Source organism: Nycticebus coucang, chromosome 1, assembly GCF_027406575.1.
Source record: "Nycticebus coucang isolate mNycCou1 chromosome 1, mNycCou1.pri, whole genome shotgun sequence".
NCBI classification, from domain to species: Eukaryota; Metazoa; Chordata; class Mammalia; order Primates; family Lorisidae; genus Nycticebus; species Nycticebus coucang.
The window spans coordinates 32,180,866-32,203,886 of record NC_069780.1 but is presented as its reverse complement, the minus strand read 5'-3'; the positions used below and the strand labels follow the sequence as shown (position 1 = coordinate 32,203,886).

General features: G+C 38.1%; 1 pseudogene; it reads right to left on the bottom strand.

Annotated features, from left to right (window-relative positions):
* Nucleotides 1-3,279: 3,279 nt before the first annotated feature.
* LOC128589178 (40S ribosomal protein S8-like) lies at nt 3,280-4,188 on the bottom strand (annotated as a pseudogene).
* Between the last annotated feature and the right edge of the window lie 18,833 nt (nt 4,189-23,021).

The following is a 23,021-nucleotide window of genomic DNA, read 5'->3' as shown; positions in this document are numbered from 1 at the left end:
GCTCCTTCTCCTGGATATATTATTTTCAATGTTACACTGTCATATAGCTGTGGTAGCATGACACTTTGGTACATGTAGTAGCACACTCAATTGAAACAGAAAACTTTTTAGAGTTGGGAAATCTATCATAAGACTTCACCGAAGACTTTGTGGTCTTTATCTCTCCTCATTGTCCTCAGTTAAATTAACCCTCCCTTTAACAATTTAAATAACTGTCTGCGTTCAAACTGAAGAAAAGGTAAAAGAGAAAATCCAGGTGGGATTTTTATGGAATGGCGATAGTGCTTTGCAAGTAGCTGGGGTTCAGTGATGTGGAAGCAGTGAGCTGAGCAAGAGGAGAATATGCAGACTCAAAGCAAATACTGGGCAGGTGTGTAGAAAAAGATGAGGGGGTGGGAGCAAAAGAGAATAAGGCATGTTGGAACCCTTCAGACCTGAAATAACTTGCATGTTTCACTCCATACCTGTTCTTGTGTTCATCTTAGTCTGGTCTGTTTATTTGCCTGGAATCTGTGTCCCAGAGCAAACATCACAGGTGGGATTGAGAGTGGGATGCAGAAACTCTTTACACAGAGGCTTGGTTTAAAGCCACTCAACACACTTATTCCCATCTATTTAATATTGTTGCTCCTATTGACAAGCCACCTTGGTAGGGACTACAAAGAAAGGCTATCCGCTCTTGGCTTTTCCTCCCACATCCACCTTTTACCTCTCCAAATAGTACATGGATATAATTCCAAAATGCTCAACGCAGTTTTTAAAATTCCTTGAGCTATGTTGTCTTAGACTCTTGGACAAAGTCCTGTGCTATATGATAACATTCTTTGCCATCATTCCTCTTGGATCACATGACAGCCTCTCCAGTCTCCTTGCTGCCACTTTTACCTCTTTCCACGAAGTAAGCAAAGTGATTGATAGGGAATGATTTTGTGTGCCCCATCCACAGTTTATATTTGAGGCCCTAGCTCCTAATATGATGACATTTGGAGATGGAGCCTTTGGGATATAATTAGGATTAAATGAGATTATAAGGGTAGGACCATCATGATAAGGGAACCAAAGTGCTTCTGTTCCCTCTCTCCTTCCCTCCCTTTGTCTCTGTCTATCTCCCTCCTTCTTTTCCTCCCTCCCTCTCTCTCCCCTTCCAGATGCCATGTGCCACACGGCGAGCACGAGTAGGTTCCTGTCTATAACCTGGGAGAGAACCCTCACCACCTCACCAGCCACTGACCATGCTGGCACTCTGATCTAAGACTTCCAGCTGCCAGAACTGTGAGAAAATACCTTTCTGTTGTTTAAACTACCAAGTCAATGGCTTTTGTTATGGCAGCCCAAACTGACTACCATCATCATCTGTCAACAATGATGATGACAGATTGACAATTATCTGTCAAAATATACCTTGAAACTTTCCTGCTAAAAGTTCTTTAATGACTTCTTATTTCTCCTGGAATAAAATTCAGATTATTACCATAGTCTTCAAGGTGTTGAATATTCTTTCCTCCAACCCCCTTTATTACAGTCCTGTGAAAAGTCATTTCCCACCACAGAATCTCTGCCCTGCTCATGCTGGCCTGCAGTGCTCACCTCCCCCTGTTTATTTTTGTCATTTACCTTATCAGTAGTTCTAATTACTACTTCCATTATACACATGATTGCTTTCTAAATACTTTCTTACTGTGTGTCTCTCTCACTAGAACATAAAGTGCATGAGGACAGATGTGTTGTCCTCTCCTTTCATTGATATGTTCCTTGTAGCAAATGCAGCATTTCAGACATAATGGGTGCCTGTAAAATACTCAGAGATTGAGTGAATGCTAACCTAGAATTCTCAAAGCATTTTCATTGACATAAACATTTTCTTTTCTTCTTTAACTCACTTATTACAGTTTTGACTACTTTGGGTTAGGATGGCTTATGGAACATATTTCAGCACCACATTTTTAGTTAAATATGGGCTGCCTAGGACTCTATAGCTGGGAACAATCTTGTTTATAAAAATTTATTGTTTCTTCACAGTTATACAATTGGCTTCTCCACAATTATACCTTTTGATCTGGAAAACTGGGATTCATCTTTAAGCGCTGCAGTCAGGGGTAAGAGGGCTATACCCTGACTCTCCACAGACTTCACCTCTTCTGTGGGGTTGGGAGTCAATGAGGCCAAGGAAAGGTGCTCACCCAGAGCCTACCCACTGCTCTCTGAACCACATTCCATGACATACAAGTCTGTGGAATCCCACAATGAAATGACCTGAGTCAACTTACAGGTCCCTGATGACCTGTTCCGTTAAGACCTATACCCTATTCCTCAGCCCGAGGAGTGGTCCATTGGTATGGACAAAGCTTGGACAAGCAGACTGAAGATTCCTCTATGCAGGGCCAGACAGACCAGATGTGGGATTTGGAAAAGAAGCCAGTCTGTCGATCAGTAATATCAGAACTGGTCAGACAGGCTTGGCCCCAAGAATAAGCAAGGCCCTTGGCTTCAGGCATTTGCATGGTTTGTTCTACAAACTTGGACTTGGAATAAAAATAGGAAAACTACTCAAAGAAAATTATGATAAGAGAAAAACAAAGAAAGTGTATTGTTAGTAAAGAAGCTCTTAAAGAGTTAAGGAAGACTTAAAGTGAAAATTATATTACCAGGAAGGTGATTTATTTATTAAGTTTGTTTAGCCAGAGTATGGGGATTTTTGAAACACTACAAGTTTTATATTTTACCTCATGAGCTAATTCTTGAGAAGAGAAGGAAAGTTAAGTTACTTCATAAATATGCTCATAGAATTTAACATGGAGCAGTAGAAAAATTATTTTTAAGCACTCCTTGCCAACCCTCCAGAAGTTCTGCACTGTTGCAGTGATTGTCTCTGTAGCTATAACAATGGCAAAGTTTGATTCTTGAAAGCAAAATAGAGACGTGTTCTGATCACTCCTTGAACTTGTCTCAGTGTTTCATGTTCAGGGTGGGAAGGGGGCTGGTGGATCAGTTTTCATGGAATGGCCATTGCTTTGTGCCTGGAGAGATGTGGAAGCAGCCTTTTACTGTAAACCAAAGGAGCTCACCTTATGCTAGTTTTTGTCCATGCACAAGGGGTTTAAGCTGTATGAAATATGTGTTCCTGAAAAAACAAAATCATAGGAAAATAGAGGACAAACAACTCAAGAATAAGATTAATGTGATTAATCTTAAGTTTGGTTATAGATAACATTGTGCATACTTTATTTTTTTAGAACAATGAACACCTTTATTACATGAGCTAAGACAGGAGAGGGGGAATTATTTGCCTTTCTGGGTCTTGGTTTTCCGCAGATAGAACTCCAGCTCCTCGCCTTCTAGCACATAGCCATCTGCTTGGCCACACCGGCCTGATCTTGATGCAATGCACACAAGAAGCTTGCTCTGCTGGAACTGCTCCTCCAGAAGACTGCTCATTTTGGCATTCTTTTTCTTTTCGTCATATTTCTTTTGAATGGTGTTTGATCGTTTTTTGTTTAGAATCTCTTCTTCCTCAGGAGTCAGCTTGGCCTCCTTCTTGTGGCCTAGGGGCAGTGATGGTAAGATTCATACTACTGTCAATATGGCAAGCTGTCAATAAGCACATACAGTTCTTCACTAAGGTCTTGAAGACCTAACCCGCTCATTATGGGATGCGTTGTAGACAACATCAATAATCCTTGTTTTCAGTATAACACTCTGAGCCCCAGAAGTTCCCCACGTCCAGCCAAAGGGCACAGTATTTCTTTTTTTCTTTTTTTAGAGTCAGAGTCTTACTTTGTCACCCTCAGTAGAGTGCCAGGGCGTCACAACTCACAGCAAATTCCAGCTCTTGGGCTTAGGCAATTTTCATGCCTCAGCCTCTTGAGTAGCTGGGACTACAGGTGCCCACCACAACGCCCCACTATTTTTTTGTTGCAATTTGGCCCGGGGCCGGATTTGAACCCACCACCCTCAGTATATGGGGTTGGTGCCCTTCCCACTGAGCCACTGGTGCCACCCAGGCACAATATTTCTTGTTACCTCCCAGCACACAGACTGTGTGTGCCCATGTGCGCACGGGGGGAGGGGGAGGGCAATCTTAGCGTTGGCAGCCAGGTGTCCTAACTCACACTACCGCTCCTTGAGGAAGGGCTTTCTCTGGCCCCCACTCTTGTAGTGCTTGTGCCAGTTGTCAGGAGAGATGCCCATTGCTCAGTGCTGGCTGCGCACACTTTAAATTGTCTAACTAAAGACAATTGGTTTGGATGTTGCAACACAATTTTCAGTTAGAATCCTTATAGGTATTTAAGCATACAGAGCTGAAGTAATTTCTTTTTTAAAATGTCAGATTAATGTGAGAGTACACATGTTTAGGTTATATTGTTTTTGTTTCTAAGGTAAAGTTCAAGTTGTAGTTGACACCTTCACACAGGGTGTGTGCTGAATACCTTCATAATGTGCGCATTAGACGGACCTGCCAATCAACTTGAATGAAACAATGAAAGACAGGATCAGAAAGGTAGAAGTGACTAAGAGAAACAAAGGGTTTGTAGAAAAACAATTGGCTCCATTGATGTGAATAATAAAAGTAAACAATGCAAATTGTATTTGACTAGGCTGAAGGGATTTGAAATGTGAAAAGGTATCCTTTTCTTTCTTTCCATTATAAACAAAATAAAGCAAACACCTTACTTTCTCTGGCCATAAACTTATAAAAATCCCAGTCTCTGTATAACATTACCAGGTGTGTGACAAGTAGGAAAGAGATTTTCACAGTCCAATTGTAGGTCAGGGCAAGGATAATATGGGTTATAGATTTTTAAAATAGAATAAAAATATCTAAGCTCTAAACGTGCATTTCATGCACACTCATTTTTCTCAAAGTTGCTCAAGTAGAACTATATAAAAAATATTTGATCCATAACTTACTTGATTTTCCTTCTAATTTGGGCTACTTTGCAAATTATAAATTATTATTGGTTTGTATAATTTTCTTGTGAGATATGGTATTTAAGTGCTTTGCCTTCATTTGGTAAATACAGAATTTGTACATATGTAGTGAATTCTGTCTATGGTGGGTACAAAAGTTAAAACCTTGGTAGAGTTTGGAGTAAAAAGAGCTGGTAGTGAAATGAGTACCTGTGCCATGTTACACAAGAAGCATCGCAGACGCCAACCTTTCTTTATAGTGAGAAGCTATTTCCAGGTGCTATATCGCAAATCTGGTAACTTCTCTGTGCCAGAATTTCAGGTGCTTTTGTGAACACATACACAACACTATAGCTCAGATCACAGAATGCACAAGGATATCATTCCCAGGAAATAAGCAGCTATGGGTAGCATTTTGCACAGCATATTGAAGGCAGGCACACCTGAAGCTTCAGCATCACATGGGTCTCAGCATAAAACTATAGAACCATACAAGACCTATAGGAAGACTGTTGGCAGCGAGGTGGAAATTAGGCAGCATTCAGTATAGATTGGCATGGCACATACATACAGACTTAGAATGTGAATGTTCAAGACTAGTTTTGAGAGACATGTTGTCTATTGTTGATAGCCTGGAAGTTAATACCAGAATCACCCTAAATGTTATCTGTAGTTTTTGAAAATCTAGCCAGACTGATTATCATTCCTAATAAATTGTGCATAGTGCTTATTTTACTTTGTGGTATTACTCCTTCTCATGTAATTTTGAGTTAAAAACAATAAGGTCCTGAAGAAAAGGATCTTAAAAAGTATTTATAAAGAGAGTTATTTAATCAGATAGACTCAAGAAAATGTCAATGGAGATTTGGGGTGATTTGAAAAACAGGTAAGAATTACTCCAGGGGGGGCGGCGCCTGTGGCTCAGTGAGTAGGGCGCCAGCCCCATATGCTGAGGGTGGCGGGTTTAAACCCAGCCCCAGCCAAACTGCAACAAAAAAATAGCTGGGCGTTGTGGCGGGCGCCTGTGGTCCCAGCTACTTGGGAGGCTGAGGCAGGAGAATCGCCTAAGTCCAGGAGTTGGAAGATGCTGTGAGCCGTGTGACGCCACGGCACTCTACTGGAGGGCAATAAAGTGAAACTCTGTCTCTACAAAAAAAAAAAAAAAAAAAAAAAGAATTACTCCAGGGGAATGGTGTTCAAATAGAATAAAGTTTCTTATTTTTTGAGTGGGTTTCACATAATCTTGCAATACATGTGATAAAATGGGCTGTAGCATATAGTTTTTGCAGCTAAAATCATTCCAAATTTACCAAGTTGAAATTACCTTTTTATCACAGAATGAAAAAATGTTTGAAATATATTATTCCAAGGTCTGTTCATTGACCCTCCCTCCCAATCATATCACTTTCCTAGAGGACAGAATTAAAAGTTGTATTTATTATCACTTTGGAAGACAGACCAGGAGCTAACTGCTGAGTTTCCTAAATTGCAGTGTAAATATTCTTTACTTAGCCTCCCAGAATATCTCAGGTGATTAGGATTGTGGCTACCAGGCATGATGCAAAAGCAAATCTTAAAAACATTCTATATCCTGTTCACAGTGGAATTTGGTTGGTCTCATAAATCATGTATGTACTATCCATTCTCTTTCTTAGTGATAGTGCATCGATAAGAGCATATGCAGTTTTAACTACAGAAATGGACACATAAAATTTTGGATGTAAAATATTAAACTTAAAAAATCTAAACAGCGATCATTCACAGTGCAAGTAGGTGGTCTTGTGGTACAAACTTGTATTTCCTTAAATGTAACGTGTTCTTCTCCATCACTTTGTCTTTGCAGGAGATCCTTAGAACAGCTTTTCCCCCTCATTCAAATTTGACTAATTCCTGCTTATCTGTTAAAATTCAGCTTGGCCATCACACTGCCCAGGCATCCTTCCTTATCATCTGTCTGCCAGTGTCAGCCAGTCTGGTTTAGATATACTTCCTCTGTGTTTCCATAAATTTCCAGACTTTTCTTTGTCATAATTCAGTATCATCACATAGTGTATTCATCTTTTAGTTTATCTGTTTTACTACATTACACAAAATTTGTCTTTTTACCTCTAAATTTTCAGTGCTTCATACACTGCCTTATAGATAGTAGGTACTCAAAACTAAGTGCCTAAAATAGTAAAATTAGTAGAAAAAATACTAGGGCATGGAGTGATGTCAGAATGCAAGAGATTAGGCTTTTGATAAAGATGTTGATGTATTAGAAGGAAAAATGTCAATTACTATCTGTAAAAATCTCTTGCTGGTCACTAGGAACAGTTTCTACTTTATGAACCTATGAGTATACAAATCTGCTGAAGAGATTTCTACCAGATGAGATGGAGAACCCTCTTCAACTAAGATACTGTTGGTCTTAGGGTTAAGTCCACCTGAAAGGGTCTTAACGCAGAAGACTATTCATGCAGGATTCTAAAACACTCTAACACCATTATCACTATACCCAGCTACCATTTACTAAGTGTCTGTTCTGCATCAGACAACATTAAGCATTTTATGTAAATTGTTTTTAATTATCCCAGCAACCGTATCAACTAAACATCCGTATGTTCTACATATGTCAGATAAAAAAAAAAAAAAAAACCCTGAGGCTTAGGAAGCATAAGTAAGTAACTTGCTCAAAGTCACACAGTTGGTAAGAAATTAATTTTTTTTTTTTTTTTTTTTTTTTTTTTGGCCGGGGCTGGGTTTGAACCCGCCACGTCCGGCATATGGGACCGGCACCCTACCCGCTGAGCCACAGGCGCCGCCCAGAAATTAATTTTTTTAATTTCAGAGTATGATGAGGTATATATGTTTTGGTTACATGAGTTGCTTTTGTACACTACGAGTCCTAGTTTCACGTATGTCCATCACCCAGATAGTGTGCGCTGTACCCAATAGGCGTGAATTTACCCGTCCCCACTCTGCACTCTTCCAGCTGTTTGCTTTCCCAGGAGTTTTACTACTCAAATGTGCATATGGGTGTTGATTGATTAGTTCCAATTTAATAGTGAATACGTGTGGTGTTTGCTTTTCCATTCTTACAATACTTAGAAGAATGGTCTCCAATTCTATCCAGGTTGTTACAAAAGGTATTAGTTTACCATGGTTTTTTATGGCTGAGTAGTATTCTATGATATACAAATACCACGCTTTTGTTAATCCACTCATATACCCATGGGCATTTGGGTTGGTTCCACATCTTGGAATTGTGAATTGTGTTGCAGTAAACATGGGAGTACACGTGTCTTTTTAATAAAATGACTCTTTTCCATTTTAGTGAATACCCAATAGTGGGATTGATTAATCAAATGCTAGGTAAAATTTTGTTCTTTGCAGTATCTCCATTTTACTTTCTATAGAGGTTAGAGAGTGTACTAGTTTTCTAGCCAACAAAAGTGTGTAGGGTTCTTGTCTTGTCTGAATCCATATAAGCATCTGCTGTTTGGGGATTTTTTTTGATGAAAGCCATTCTCATGGGATTAGTTGATATATGGCTACCTCACTGTACCCACATATCAACTTTTCCGATTTTTTATTTTATTAAAATTTCAGATTAATCTATGGGTACAAATGATTAGGTCACATTGTTTGCATTTGTTAGTAAAAAGTTCAAGTGGTAGTTGAATTCTTCTCAGCTACATTGTACCCGTCAGGTGAGAGTTTATCAAACACTCTCTCCCCTTCTCCCCCTCCCATCCCACTTGAATTTAATTCCATCTTTTCTTGTGTGAGTGTGTAGTACTTCATCCACTAGTTTCATAAATCAAAACCACAGTAAGAATGTGCTCACTGTGGTTTTTATTTACATTTCCCTGATGACTAGAGATGTTGAGCATTTTTTTTTTCATAGGTATTGGCCATTAGTCTATCTTCTTTTGGAAAGCTTCTCTTCTTTTGCCCACCTTTTTGTGGGGTTCTTTAATTTTTTTCTTGCCGATCTGCTTGAGTTCTTTATAGATTCTAGTTATCAGTCCTTTACTGGATGTATAAATGCAAATAGATTCTCCCATTCTGTCTATTCACTTTATTGATTCTTTGGTTGTGCAGAAGCTTTTTTAATTTATATGCTCCCAATTGTTCATTTTTGTTGTTGCAGTGATTGCCTTTGAGAACTTGATAAATTCTTTGCCTAGGCCAATGGCTTTAGGAGTTTTTCCAACATTTATTTTTCTAGAATTCTTGAAGTTTCATGTCTTGCCTTAAGTTTCAGTCTACTATTCATTATGAGTTAATTTTTGTGAGTGGTGTCAATCCAGTTTCAATCTTCTATAGGTGGTTACCCAATTTTTCCAACACCTTTTAATAAATAGGGATTCTTTTCCCCAGCGTATGCTATTGTCTGCTTTGTCAAAGATCAATGGCAATATGAAGATGGTTTTACATCTCAGTTTTCTGCTCTGATCCAGTGGTCTATGTCTCTATTCTTGTACCAGTACCATACTATTTTGGTTACTATGTTCTTATAGGATAGCTTAAAGTCTGTACCTAATTTGTTGAGAGTTTTTATCATGAAAGGACGTTGAATTTTTTCAAATGCTTTTTCTGCCTCTATTAATTGATATATGGTTTTTATTTTCTTTCTTTCTGTTAATGTGATGTATTACACTTATTGATTTGCATATGTTAAACCATCCTTGCATCTCTGGGATTAACCCCATTTGATCATAGTAAAGAATCACTCTACTGAGATTTTTTTACAACTATATTCATCAAAGATATTGGCTTGTAGTTTTCTTTTTCTATTGTGTCCTTGTTCAGTTTTAAAGTCAAAACTGCTATTTTGGGGGATACTTTGAAGGGAATTGGGATTTAGAATCCGTTGGTAGAATTTAGCATTAAACTATCAGATTCTGTGCTTTTCTTTGATAAAAGACTTTTTATTACAGATTCAATTTCCTCACTCATTATTGTTTTATTCCTATTTTCTATTTCTTCATAATTTAATCTTGGTCAGTTGTATATGTGTAGCAATGTATTCATTTCTTCCATGTTATAAAATTTGTTGGCCTATAGTTGTTCATAATAGTCTTTTATTAACCTTTGTATTTCTTTGGTATAGGTTGTAATGTCTCCTTTTTCATCTCTAATTTTATTTGAGTCTTCTCTCTTTCTTTTTTTTTTTTTCACAATCTAGTTAAAGGTTTGTTGGTCTTGTTTATCTTTTCAAAGAAACTGCTTTTCATTTTGTTGATCTTTTGAATTGCTTTTTTCCCCTTATTTTGTGTATTTGTACTCTGAGCTTTATTATTTCATTCTGTCCATCATTTTTAGGTTTAGTTTGTTCCTGCTTTTCTAGTTCTTGTTAGGCTGTTTATTAGAAATCTTTATTCTTTTTTAATACAGATAGTTATTGCTATAAAATTTGCTCCTAGAACTGTTTTTGCTCTGTCACATGGGTTTTGGGATGAACTCTTTCCATTCTTGTTAGTCTCAAAATGATTTTTAAATTCCCTTTTAATCTATCCATTGACCCATTGGTTGTTTTAGAGCATGTTATTTAATTTTTACATATTTGTAAATTTTCTGAAATTTTTCTTGTTTATTTCTAGTTTTAAACCACTGTCGTCAAAAAGATGCTTCATGGTGATGTCTGTCTTCTGAAATCTGTTAAGAATTGTTTTATGGCCCAACGTGTGATGTTCTGCTTTTCTTTATGAAAATCTGATACTCTGATATTTGATAGAATGATATTACATCATTTTTCTTCTCCTTGAAGGACATCTTTTAACATATCTTGCAGTGCATGTCTGCTGGAGATGAATTCTGAGAAAGTTGTTATTCCTTTTCCAATTTTAAAGGATAATTTTACTGAATATAGAAATATAAGGTAGTAGTTTTTATCAATACTTTAAATAATTTACTCTATTCTGTTCCTGCTTTCCTATTCTGTTCCTGCTTTTATGATTTCTGAAGGGATTTTCCTCTAGTTCTCAGCTTCATTCCTGTATAGGAAAAGTTTTTTCTCCCTCTCTAGCTTCTTTAAAGATTTTCTCTTTTTGAAAATCTATATAGTACCCCAAAATATTTATATTTCTTATAATTCTTACCAGAAATCTCAACTATCTTGTTGATTTTTCATTATATACCTTACATCATATTCTATACAATATGAAGTTAGCATAATTTTTATTCCACCTTACAGATACTCATATAATGACTTATTTATTCCTGGATTCCATTTTTGAGTTCCTTTTGGGTCCTCCTCCTTGGAGCAAGTAAGAAATCAATGCTGAGTGGTATGTACTTACTATAAACACTATCATACTTATTACATAGATTGCACGTCTAAAAACAAGAAGACTATCCATTTCCTTCCTATCCACTATAACAAAATTCTAAATATAACCTCTACCATCCAGTAAAAGACAAAATGTTGCTTCAATTATACTAACACAGACAATTTCCCATTTAAAGAATATCCACCTATAATTCACCTGATAATAAGAAAAAATATAGAAGAATTTATACAACAGAAATACTATTTGTCAAAAATACCTAGTATTGGGTGGCAACTGTGGGTCAGTGGGTAAGGCGCCAGCCCCATACACTGAGGGTAGTGGGTTCAAACCCAGCCCAAGCCAGCTAAAACAGCAAAGACAACTGCAAAAAAAAAAAAAAAAAAAAAAAAAAGAATACCTACTATTAATGACCCAATATACTTACTGTCTTTTTTTTTTTTTCTTTTCAGTTTTTGGCCGGGCCTGGGCTTGAACCCATCACCTCTGGCATATGAGGCTGGCGCCCTACTCCTTTGAGCCACAGGCACCACCCTATACTTACTGTCTTATTAGAGTATGAAAAAAAAAAGTCATAGAAATCCAACAAATTTTTCAAAGAGATACATTAATAATGTATAATTTTCATTTGGCTTAAGTATTCTCATGGTTGATATCAAGTTAATAGTTATAACATTTGTTTTTACATAGTTTTAGACAGAGAGGCCATTTGAAGCTATTCTCCATGCTGGAATCTTTATCTCTGATCTTGAAACATAGATGTGTATATATGCTCCCCTCCCAGGAGTCTTCAGACTTAGAGAGATTCTTTAAGATATCCCCAAACTATGTTGGCATGGATGTGGAGAAAGGGGAACACTTCTCCACTGCTGGTGGGAATGCAAGCTAATACATTCCTTTTGGAAAGAAATTTGGAGAACTCTCAGGGATCTAAAAATTGACCTGCCATTGGATCCTGCAATCCCTCTACTAGGAGTATCCAAAAGACCAAAAATCACTTTGCAAAACAGATATTTGCACCAGATTATTCATTGCAGCTCAATTCATAATAGTCAAGTCATGGAAGAAGCTCATGTGCCCATCGACCCATGAATGGATTAATAAATTGTGATATTTGTATACCATGGAATACTATGCAGCCTTAAAAAAGATGGAGACTTTACCTCTTTTATGTTTACATGAAGGGTCTCAGAACATATTCTCCTGAGAAAAAGTATCTCAAGAATGGAGAAAAAAGTATCTAATGTACTTAGTACTTCTATGAAACCAATTTATATTTATTCACACTTTCTTATGAAAGATAGAACACAACTAAAGCCCAGGGATGAAGGACAAAAATGGAGTGGGAAGGGATGGGCGAAGGGAGGTTTGATAGAGGGAGGGTAAACGGTGGAACCACACCTATGGAGCATATTGCAAGTGTGCAAGTCAAATCTATCAAATGTAGAACATAAATGTCTTAACACAATAATCAAGTAAATGAGGCGAAAACTATATTAATTAGTTTGATGTAAGCACATCAAATTGTCTAAAACAATCTACACATTGTACCCCACATATGCATAAATGTATTCATGATCTATGTGTATGTGACTTAATAAGCAATGATATTTCTATATGGAAATTATTTCTTCCTATAAAGGACAGAAATATGTTATTTCCTCTTTAATAATTTTATCTGATTATCCTGGTAACACTTGTCATGCATCTTGTTTACTGGTGATTTCAATGAAATGCATGCTGGCGTTACCCTTACTCTTAATTAGTGCTGTCTTACAGACAAAAAAGGAGGGAGGTCTAGAGCACGCTCCTTAATCTCCATGCTTTACACATTATCATTGCACATAATTATTTTACTTAGATAAATTTATTAAAGTTTAAGTATTTGTTTTTGTAATTAAGAATATATTAATAGGAAATAAAGCATTTAAAATCTATTTTTGAGAGTTCTAAACATACGAACTGAGAGAGAAAAGTAGACTTACAGGAAAATTTTATTACCCTACCCACCTCCCCACTGCCATATGTGGTATATTTCAGGTCTGAGTGCTTTTTTAAAAATCCTAATGCAGAGGATGAAGAAGAAGTGATAGCTCAGAATTCTAAAATGTATATTACTTGTTTAACAGGATATCAAGTTTTCAATATCCTATAATCATCAAAAACTAAGAGTAAACACAGCCAACTTAAATGTTTAGGTTAATATAGAGAAAGAAATTTATGATTGTAAATTCTCACATGTAGAAGGGAAATGTAGAGAAGTAGAATGGAGAAGAAAGCATTTGTGAAGGAAATTCATTCTAGAAGGTAACTATTTATATTTAATAATCAGTCTTAAAAACTGACCCACCAGTTCTTCCTCTCCATAAAATACACATCACATCAAGAAGACTGCTTAAGTCCCTTCCTTGAGTCTGGTCTGGCTTTTAAGCAATCAAATTCAGCAGAAAGGCAGCCTTAAGAGACCTACCTATTTCACCTTTTTGCTTGAAATATTCACTCTTAGGGTATACTCTCTCAGAAAGTGGCCACATGGAGAGGTCACATGATGAAAAATTAGGAGATCTGTTTACTAGTAGTTCCTAGTCAACAGCATCAGTGGCCTGTCATATGAGGCAGCCACCTTTCTGGTGCTGGACTAGTCAAGACCCCAAATGACTACAGCCCTAGCTGCCATCATACAGAGCAGAAAAACCGTCCAGCTGAGTCTAAACAACTCATGGATGGTGAGGAAATGTTCAGTCATTGAGTTTGGGGATTTAGTTGCTGTTTCGATAACTAAAACACATATGTAAGAAATATTTGACCAGTATGCAAAACTAAAGATCCAGTAGAAAAGTAAACATGTTAGGCTAAAGAAAAAAAAAGGATATGTAAGATAAGTACCTGGCTAAATATGCATGTTAGTGAAACAAAATATACTTTTAGACATCTTTCACTTCATACATGTGAGTGAAGTGAATACAATTTTGAGGAAAATAATTCTTCATAATACACTTTTATATTTATGTGCAAAAATAGAGAACTGTCTTTGTTAGATATGCTTAGGTAATTTTATGGAGTGTTTTAATTCTCTTGGCCCAAGAGTCAAAGAAAGCTAGAAAATGCCCTTTTCTCAGAAAGCCCAGGAGGCTGACTATAAAATATACTTAACAGTTTGATAACATTATTTTAACAATTTGTAAATATATATTCAGAAACCACAGTTTTACAACAGCTCTTAAAGTCTCAAATGAAGTAATTCTCAAGTCATGAGCACCAATGGTATGTGAAGCATTTTGTCTGGAGGCACGGATACTATATAGTCTCCAATCTGCAGCGGCCATTGGACGAGGTTAAGTTTTAAGGGGCAATGAGAAAGCAAAAATTTCTGTGTGCTTACAATGTGCAAATGATTATTCCCAAGTCTTTTGGTTTTATTATCGTTTAAGAAACTCACATAGTAAGCAGTTTTATTCCCATTTTTAGGTAAAAAATCAGGATGAGAGGGATATTTGGTAACTTGTTTAAGGCAAGCTAGTAAAATGAAACACCTGATAGCTAGAAATCCATTTTTTTTTTTTAGCTCCCAAACAACAAACCCAATGCAATGCTTTGAACATATAGTAATAAGTCTAGAAGGACAGCAGGAAGGCTTTCCTGGTAACAGGAGTCTCTGCATGTATGGGATTCAATGACAGGCTCCCATTTTATTCAGGTCCCCATTCTCTGCTGCTCTCCACTGGTGTGATTGTGTTGCAATAGGGCTAAATGGATAAGAGCTATTAGAGCAGCAGTTCTCAGCCTGTGGGTTGTGACCCACAGGAACTGTATTAAAGGCCACGGCATCAGGAAGGTTGAGAACCACTGTATTAGGGTCAGGCCAGTTTGGGTTGTAATTCTGGTAACTGTGGTAGATGTTTGACTTTGGATAAGTTATTGCCTCTATCAGGGCCTGTTCTTTCCTATCTACAAAATAGGAATAATAACATGTACCCCAGAGCTATTATGAGGACACACAGTGAGATACTGGGCATTAAGTACTTAGTACAATTCCTGGTGTAAACAACCTCTTTGCAAATGGTGGGAGTTAGTCTAATGAATATTTCATTCTTACTACTCTAATTTGTCATTAATTGATCTGGTTCAGTGGGTCTGGATAGGATGTTTTCCTAGCCATCTGATTTTTACAGGTCTCCTTAATTGCTAAAATAAGGTGAATTTTGGAGTAAATTTTCTGACCTGACCATTGATTACAACTCTTTTATTTTATATCGTATCTCTAGGAATAGGGTAGTCCTCCAGAGACCTAGTCTTGTACTTCACCGTGCATTTCTTTGGCACTCAGAGAAAGAGGATGGCTGGAGTTAAAGGCTTTGCCTTATCTCATGGAGCAATTTCTCTTCCGCCTTCTCCTTTGAGTCAGTTCAGCCTGTAGTTCCAGCAAAGCAAAGCAGCAGAGACTCTGTCTGCAGATGTGAAAACTGATTGTCACCATGTGTTCACCAAAACACTCAGGAATAAGAACTACTTGATTCCCTAAACCTGAACAGAAGTAGTTAATGTTCAGAAGACTGGAAGTAAAAAAAAAAAAAAAAAAAATCATTCATTTCACCCTCATCTTGGCGTCATCCTAGCCAAATCTGGGTCTTTAAAACACAAATATTTGAGGTCTTAGGGTCTGCCTTCCATTCTCCTTCAGCAACAGGGCAAGGAGGGAGGTCGGAGCTCAGAATCCTGACTCCAGATAACAAGGGCAGCACAGGAAAAACGGGAGAAAAGACACGAATTCATTATAGAGCAACAGCCAGAGCAGGCACTTACCGAGTGAATTGGAAAGGAAATTTCTTAGAAGGCCTTATGAATGTGGAGGAAAAGGAGCAGTTAATCTGAAATACAAAATTGAAAGGCACGGCAGATGCATGATTCTCGTCTTCCAGATAAGATTCCTTCTGGAATTCAAAAGCATCTAAAAGACGCAAGACAATTGGCTGCTGGGCTCAACATGTGAACACAGTGCTGGTTGACACGGTGAAGATGTTTATTACAAAAGTTAATGCAATGTCAGGGCGGAAGATCAATGTTTAACCCGATTTCATTGCAATCTGTTGGTCTGCCTTGGAATACAGAATGGAAAATTAGCAAACCAGAAAAAGGGCAATGTAAAGGATTTTTTCATAAGCAAACTGTCAACTCATGGACACTGATATGTATGATAATACAAACAGTTCAACAATTACCTGCGTTTTTAGTGAATGGATGCCACTTATATTGCACATAGTATATCCACATATTTTATTAATTATATTATATACTTTAAAAATTTTATTAGCTTTAATATCTAGGTGGTCACAAGATATTAGTGATTCACTATGTCCAGTCTCTTGATTTTATAGATTAAATCCTAGGGAACACAGATGTCATAGGACTTTTGCTCAAGTCATAGAGGAATATGGGCAGGGAAGCTCAATTACTCCCATTTCACAGGAAAGAAAGCATGAGACTTTCTTTAAGTGGGCAGATTTGCTATGTCATGAATTCAGCCTTGTGTTACTAATGGCCTGGTGAGCCAGTGTTTGCTATAACAGGCATTCACTTAGAAAAGTGTCTTTAGCATTCTTTGATATAATATACTCTGCAAGCATTAGTTAACTAATCCTTTGATATAAAATACTCTGCAAGCATTAGTTAACTAATCTTCATCATACTGTAGAAAAAAATAAGATCATCTTCCATGGTATAGAAGTAAAAATATATACTTGATCGCTGGACACAGAGATGAGTTAACAGATTCTTTGATGTCCTCACAGCTTTCTGTTTAATTTGATAATTTGGGTAATACCTAATGGGGTTATTGCATTCTTTTTCCACAATGATACTACAGGTGATAGTTCAGTCTTTATTTAAGATATTCTCATAGGAAAAGGAAACTAAAAAATGATTTTTCCCATTGCATTGTATTTTTTTTAAAAAAGCACTTAGAAAAAATGTTATGTGTTTTCTGGAGTGAGACACCTGTTAAAAGACCTCAGGGAGAGAGAGTGAAGTATGGATTTTCCTTCCGCAGCCAAGGGATGACCTCACGCAGGCTCTGGCTGCCCTGCTGGGGCTGCAGGGCTCGCTTCTGTCAGAGACATGATTAGTACAACTCCCCAGCACAGCTGTCCATTGAGGGTGACCAATTTAAAATGAGGAGTCAGCCAGTTAATTACATTGTCAGCAATAAATATAACAATGGGCCATGGGGCAGCCTGATCCCGTGATGCGTCCAGGCAGCCATCTGTGTGTCTTCCCTGTCCACTTGGCACTTGTTGCTGCAGAGTTGGTTTGGACAGGTGGCTTAGCAGTCACATAGCAGCCAGGAACTCTCTCTCCTCCTCTGATGTGGTCTTTATTAAGCTTCACTAATTTCAGAGGAGTCAACTTCAGGTGTAAATCAGGAAATCAGTCACAGCCCTGGCCCTAACAATAAAAAATACTGATTATTTATTCAGTCTTGTGTTTATTCTTTCACTAATGTTTGTCGATAGCCTTTTGTTTGCCAGGCATATACCAGACAAGCAAGTATGGGATGAGAACTAAGTCCATGTATAGAGTAGAAATAAGGTACAAAAGCAACACTGACAAGTTTTCATGTATTTTGTGGCCCATGCACTGGATAATTCCCCCTCAGATACACCATTGTTATGATTTATGTGGACAAGTGAAATTGCTGAATTGCCTGGTTCTTCCTTGTTTTTTGCTTGTTTGTTTCTTCAATTGCTTTTTGCCATTTCTCCTTCTTTGAACTCTTTGAATAAGTTTTGAAAGTACTTATTAAAAAGCAAAAGGCAACCAGTGTATGGTGCCCCATGATCACATTAATGTACACAGCTATGATTTAATAAAAAAAAAAAAAAAGCAAAAGGCAGTCTTGAAAAACCTTATTCTACTTAAATTAAGAACAGTAAGGCCTGTTACTTTACATATTGATTAACATCTGATCTATTATTCCATTAGCCAAACATGGTCAATCGGGGGTTTGATGATCAAATCCTACCTTCCATTAGATTCCATCAAACTCCAGAGGGATCTGGCTCCATGCCTGCTCTTCAGAATTAGAGAATGCTTTATTATCGGGTGAATCTTTCTTCTCTTCAAGCCCAGAGGTGAGCATTTGTGGTTTGGGATTCAAATAGCTGAAGGGCTATGAAGAAATATTACTCTGAGCCCTCTTCTATGTCTTCTTTCCTTTGTACTATCTCCTTCTAAAACTGTTTTTCTAGTTTTTATATATATTTTTGCCCATTATTCACCGGATCGAGACTTGTCATCTCTAATTCCTATCCAGAAATATGGAGTACAAACAAGTTTTTCAAATAAATGAGAATTTAAACTTTTTTGTTTTTAATTTTCCAAAGCAAATGAGCTAAATTCTCAATATTTGTCTCTTGTTAGGGGCTTTATATATTTATTTTTATTTTTAAAAACTTATTTTATTTTTTTATTAAATCATAGCTGTGTACATTAATGCGATCATGGGGCACCATACCCTGGTTTCATAGACCATTTAACACATTTTCATCACACTGGTTAACGTAGCCTTCCTGGCATTTTCTTAGTTATTGTGCTAAGACATTTACATTCCACATTTACTAAGTTTCACATGTACCCTTGTAAGATGCACCGTAGGTGTAATCCCACCAATCTCCCTCCCTCTGCCCACCTCCCCCATCTCTCTTCTCCCTTTCCCCCTTCCCCCTATTCTTAGGTTGTAACTGGGTTATAGCTTTCATGTGAAAGCCATAAATTAGTTTCATAGTAGGGCTGAGTACATTGGATACTTTTTCTTCCATTCTTGAGATACTTTACTAAGAAGAGTATGTTCCAGCTCCATCCATGTAAACATGAAAGAGGTAAAGTCTCCATCTTTCTTTAAGGCTGCATGGTATTCCATGGTGTACATATAGTACAATTTATTTATTTTTTAATTTTAATTTTTTTTAATTAAATCATAGCTGTGTACATTAATGCGATCATGGGGCACCATGCACTGGTTTCATAGACCGTTTGACACATTTTCATCACACTGGTTAACATAGCTTTCCTGGCATTTTCTTAGTTATTGTGCTAAGACATTTACATTCCACATTTAGTAAGTTTCACATATACCCTTGTAAGATGCACCGCAGGTGTAATCCCACCAATCTCCCTCCCTCTGCCCACCTCCCCCTCCCTCCCCTCCCTTTTGTCCTTCCCCCTATTCTTAGGTTGTAACTGGGTTATAGCTTTCATGTGAAAAACCTAAATTAGTTTCATAGTAGGGCTGAGTATATTGGATACTTTTTCTTCCATTCTTGAGATACTTTATTAAGAAGAGTATGTTCCAGCTCCATCCCTGTAAACATGAAAGAGGTAAAGTCTCCGTCTTTCTTTAAGGCTGCATAATATTCCATGGTGTACATATACCACCATTTATAAGTCCATTCGTGGATCAATGGGCACTTGGGCTTTTTCCAGGACTTAGCAATTATGAATTGGGCTACAATAAACATTCTGGTACAAATGTCTTTGTTATGATATGATTTTTGGTCTTCTGGGTATATACCTAGTAGAGGAATTATAGGATTGAATGGCAGATCTATTTTTAGATTTCTAAGTGTTCTCCAAACATCTTTCAAAAAGGAATGTATTAATTTGCATTCCCATCAGCAGTGTAGAAGTGTTCCCTTTTCTCCACATCCACTCCAACATCTCTGGTCTTGGTATTTTGTGATATAGGCTAATCTTACTGGAGTTAGATGGTATCTCAAAGTAGTTTTGATGTGCATTTCTCTGATGATTAAAGATGATGAGCATTTTTTCATATGTCTGTAGGCTGCGCACCTATCTTCTTCAGATAAGTTTCTCTTCAAGTCCCTTGCCCAGCCTGCGATGGGATCACTTGTTCTTTTCTTGCTTATACGTTTGAGTTCTCTATGGATTCTGGTTATTAAACCTTTGTTGGAGACATAAACTGCACATATTTTCTCCAATTCTGAGGGCTGTTCGCTTGCAGGAGGAATCACGCTACCAGACCTCAGACTATACTACGAATTGATAGTGATCAAAAGAGCATGGCACAAAAACAGAGAAGTAGATGTCTGGAACAGAATAGAGAACCAAGAGATGAATCCAGCTACTTACCATTATTTAATCTTTGACAAGCCAATTAAAAACATTCAGTGGGGAAAAGATTCCCTATTTAACAAATGGTGCTGGGTGAACTGGCTGGCAACCTGTAGAAGACTGAAACTGGACCCACACCTTTCACCATTAACTAAGATAGACTCTCACTGGACTAAAGATTTAAACTTAAGATACGAAACTATAAAAATACTAGAAGAGAGTGAAGGGAAAACCCTTGAAGAAATCGGTCTGGGCAAGTATTTTATGAGGAGGACCCCCCGGGCAATTGAAGCAGCTTCAAAAATACACTACTGGGACCTGATCAAACTAAAAAGCTTCTGAACAGCCAAGAACATAGTAAGTAAAGCAAGCTAGAGGCTTTTTAAAAATGAATCAGAGCCTTTTTCTAAAATAAACAACAAGAAGGAAAACCAGGAGAAAAAGAATAGGAATTTCAGTAAATCTACCTTACCTTATTTATTCCATTTTGCTTCAAATGGGTTTTATGATGAGTTAGTGTTTTTAAATGGCCTATTACTTTTATGAAAGAAGGAGAACACACTCATGTGTGATTTCAAACTAAATGTAGATTTTGATGGAAAATGAGTTTTGATGATGTTATAGTAACTGTCTTGTTCCTTTAACACTGTCGTCTTGGGGTGACAAAAATAAAAATAACTTTCTCCTCCCTCCTTTCTCTTTCCTCCTTCCCCATTATTCCTTTGTTTCTTCTTTTTATTTTCATTTTATTTTATATCTTTAGTAAATATGTGCCAAGACTGTGCTAGGTACTGCTGAAAGTTATGAGCACAATCTACACCCTCAAATAACTTACAGCACAGTTAGAAAACTCAACAAGTCAAAAAACAATTTTAATTCCTTAAATTATGAATTTATGGGCATTCTTTATAAGGACACTGCCTCAGTTGGACTTGGGGGGTCTGGGAAAGCTGTGTCCTCTCAGTAGAAATCTGAAAATTGGTTATGCCTTGATTATGAAAATGTGGCAATAGGGATTACTTGGTGGGTAGGGAGAGGGCATTAGAATAGGGTTAGAGAGCAGAGAAAGAATACAGAATTTTCAGGAACACTTTTTCCCATCACCTTTTCTCCACCTAATTATGAAACACCTCTGTTAGACCGAGGGGAGTGTACGAGTATGTATGTGTGTTTCTCTCTTATGTATATATGTGTGTGTGTGTTTAGTGAGACAGAGTCTCACCCTACCAACCTGCTAGAGTATGGTGACATCATCACAGGTCACCCCAACTTCAAACTCCTGGGCTCAAATGATCCGCCTGTCTCAGCCCCCCAGCTGGATGGCATTTTGGTTGCACACAACCATGCCAAGTTAATTTTTCTATTTTTTGTAGCGATGAGATCTCCCTCTTACTCAGACTGATCTCGAATTCCTGACCTCAAGTGATCCTCATGCCTCTGCCTCTGAGAATGCTAGGGGTGTGTGTGTCTTTTTTTCTACCTAGAAGAATTATGTTTGTCTACAAAAAGATAGAATGGTCTGAAAATTTTTCTCAGACATTTCCAGAGAGTAGCAAGGAACATTTACAACATGAACACTATAACAAAGGCTACTACGTACTTAGTGCTTTATGATGTGACAATCATTGTACCAAATGATGTACTGTAATGAATTTTAATTTAATTGAGGAAGATATTATTAAAATTATGTTTATAAATAAATAAGTTAAAGTTCTGATGCTTTAAGTAACTTGCCCAAGGTCCCATAGATAGATACTGAGGGTTTGAGGCAGTTTCTAAAACCAGCAGTTTGGAGGAGATTAAAGATGGCGGCCGAGTAACAGCTTCCCTGCAACTGGGAATAGCGAGTCTGGGGAGACAAGACTCCAGGCATCTCTGGCCAGTGGGATCTGCCTATAATCATCACTTTGAGGATACAGGGAGCCAGCAAGGGACTTCTGGACCCCAAAAGGAGGACAAAAACAGTGGAAAACTGGCAAGTGGTTGCGTGTGTTCGATTGACCTAATCACACTGGCAACCGTAAGTAAAAGCAGCAGTGAGACTGCAGACCAGAAAGGCCTTACCTGTGAACTGTTTCGGTGTTCTTAGACTTGGCACTCAGTTGAACTGCCTTGGGGAGAGCTTGAGCAGGAGTGTGGAGAACTTTGGGCATTGTCTGGGGCCCCCAGACTGAGCCACTGAGCTGGGCGCAGGAAGCCATTGTGAAAGAACTGCCCCGGCAAGCTCCGCCCTCAGGGTCTCAGAGCAAGGATTGGGCGGGTCAAAGTAACCTACTGACCGAGCAGCCTAAAGGCGGGGACTGAGCTGCCCTACAGCCTTAATCCTTAGGGGCAGAGTGAGATGGTTTTGGCACACTGGAGCCTTGGGCTATTGCCCTGGGTAGAGTGCCATGACGTCACAGCTTATAGCAACCTCAAACTCCTGGGCTTGGCGCCACCAGGACCTCCATAAGAGCTGTGCAGCAACCCCCAACCGGTGACCCGTACCCACTGGGCCTCCACATTCCCTGACCAGGAACTGCGGGAGCCACACAACCCTGCATCCTCCCTCATGTGTCCTCCCAGCTTCCACACTAGCCCGTTCATCTGGACAGGGACTCTGGTAGCTGCGTGCCCTTTGGAGCCCTCCCTGCCTTTGCACAGAGCTCTTCTCCTGGCCAGAGACTGCTGGAGCCTTGGGCTCTCTGTACCAAAGTCACTGGGCTCCTGGCA